Source organism: Sinocyclocheilus rhinocerous, unplaced genomic scaffold (genome assembly GCF_001515625.1).
Source record: "Sinocyclocheilus rhinocerous isolate Xijiao unplaced genomic scaffold, SAMN03320098_v1.1 scaffold6041, whole genome shotgun sequence".
NCBI lineage: Eukaryota > Metazoa > Chordata > Actinopteri > Cypriniformes > Cyprinidae > Sinocyclocheilus > Sinocyclocheilus rhinocerous.
This window is the reverse complement of record NW_015641428.1, coordinates 31547-33968: the sequence shown is the minus strand read 5'-3', so window position 1 is coordinate 33968 and position 2422 is coordinate 31547.

Genomic DNA, 2422 nt, shown 5'->3' with positions numbered 1-2422 from the left:
TGAAGTAAAAAGTACGATCTTATGCTTTGGAATGTAGTGAAGTAAAAGTAAAAGTTACTCAAAATAAAACTACTCCAGTAAAGTACAGATACTTGAAAAATTTACTTAAGTACAGTAACGAAATAAAACTACTCCGTTACTGTCCACCACTGCCTAAAACACACACACACACACACACACACACACACACAAAATGGGGTTAGGAATTATGTGATTATTTTCTCCTTCTCAATTAAGCTGAATAATCTGGATGTGTGTGTGTGTGTTCGGAATAACAGTAAAGATCAAATTAGTTTTGCTGATTTTATGGAATATACTGTGTTGCTGTATAATGGCACACTTTCATTCAATCATACGAGTTAATGTGAGCCTGCAGTGTGCTAATATAATCTCATCTGCTGCCGTATGTGTCACATTTCAACATGTCTGATACTAATGTAATATCCTTTCCCCATGTTATCCATCCACTCACCCGCCTGACGGCGAGGCCTAACACTTCCATCCTGTGTAGTGAATCATCAGTCAAATCGCTGCAGAAAGACGGGCGTGCTTCTAAGCGCAGATTGTTTTAAAGAGCAGCACCGATCTGCAGAACACCAGGTTCTTTTCCTGAGATCTCCTGAGCCGCTGATTAACGGATCTCCAGCGCCAAACTCCTCCAGCTCCAGCCCTCCCGCCCCCCGCCGGCTCTCGGCCTGTCCGGGCGCTCGCACTCCCTCCCCCCCGTCTGTGCCGCTGGGCCTAATGGATTTTTATCAGCCTAAAGTATCAGAGCTGATTTGAGGAGTCCCTCTGCTGCTCTAGAATTCCTTTTGAAATGCCTTTCTTTGGTAGTCTCATTGCACTAGCCTGGGGCAATGGCCTTCAGAGATCACAATGTTATTAATATAAACATGTCAAAACGCATGCTGAAATTCAAAACAGGGGTGCCAAAATGTCAAGGTGTCAAACTGCTGAAATATAAATCAGGCTTTAATATTCTAAAGCACTGCAAAAATGGCCTTACCTCAAATCGCTGTAACAATGCGGCTCATTTGAAATAAAGTCATTTTCTGCACGCTAAAGATGGGTTCGACACGGCTGTAATCAGCAAAACAGGACAATATGTCTCTCCCTAATTGTGAAGCGGCTTGCGTACAGAGAGCACCAGTTCAGCGCATACTTCTGGATGGACAGAAATATAGATTCTTCTCAGTTCGGCCGTATTTAAATGATCGAAGAACCAAACAACAGCTGCCCTACCGTCGGGCTTCATTTGGGGAGCCGTGGTTTGTGTTTGATTTTGGGAGTCTGTGTTATGACGGTGAGATTAGGAGCTGGTGTGATTAACCTTAAGACCGAGCAGAACATTTACTGCCCACAAGCAGAGCGAGAGGATCATAGTTACATGGCATGAAAAGCATTCATGTGCTTGTCATGCTGAATAAAGTTTAACATGTGGCCTCAGAATGCACTGCATCTGTGACAGAGAGGAGGAGCAGGCGGAGACGTGGACTCACCTGATGTGAAGTGTCACCTCTTCTGCCCTGCTGATCATGCGCGGCTGTTTGGAGCGGCTCCAGGCGTTCACACGTCACCGCGCATCTGTTCCGACACAGAGCCACATCTAAAACGCACGCAAACACACTGACAGCCCTCGAACACAAGTGCTGTATGCATTTACTGGCCAAACTACAACTCCAGATTTTAGCCCTCTGTGATCTCTTTTTCAGGCCTTTTATTTGCAGTTAGATCCAGATCACATGTTCAGAAGCACAAAGTTTGCATTGAATAACTTTCTGACTGTGATCATAACCTTTGTTATAGATAAAATGGAGCTCCCAGTGCATTATATATAAAAAAATATAAAACATTAAGACAGCATAAAAACAATCCAAAAAGAACAATAAGAAAAACTGAACAATGAATGACGGAAAGTTAAGTCAAGTCACCTTTATTTCTATAGCGCTTTATACAACATTATTGTGTCAAAGCAGTTTTACAGTGTTAAACAGAAAAGTAGCGTGTCAATATTGTGAACAAAATTCAATTCTGCTGTAGAGCAGCTCTAAAAAGAGGACAATAGCAAACAGTCATTTTTCCAGTTAAAGTCAGTTCATCATTGATTCAGTAATGTCATCATCAGGTTAGTTCAGTTCTCTTCCAATAGTGTCTGTGCAATCAGTCAAGCGTCCCCAACTAAGCAAGCCAAAGGAACCAAAACTCCATCAGTGACAGAAATGGAGAAAAAACCTTGGGAGAAACCAAGCTCAGTCGGGGGGCCAGTTCTCCTCTGGCCAGACGAAACCAGCACGGCGTGGTTTAATTCCAGGCTGCAACACAGGTCAGATTGAGCAGAGGACTCGTCTGGTTCCTGTGGTCTTGTGCCGATGGTCGTCGAGGTGATGAGGTCTTCACTGGGGATCTGTCTCTGGGGCTCATC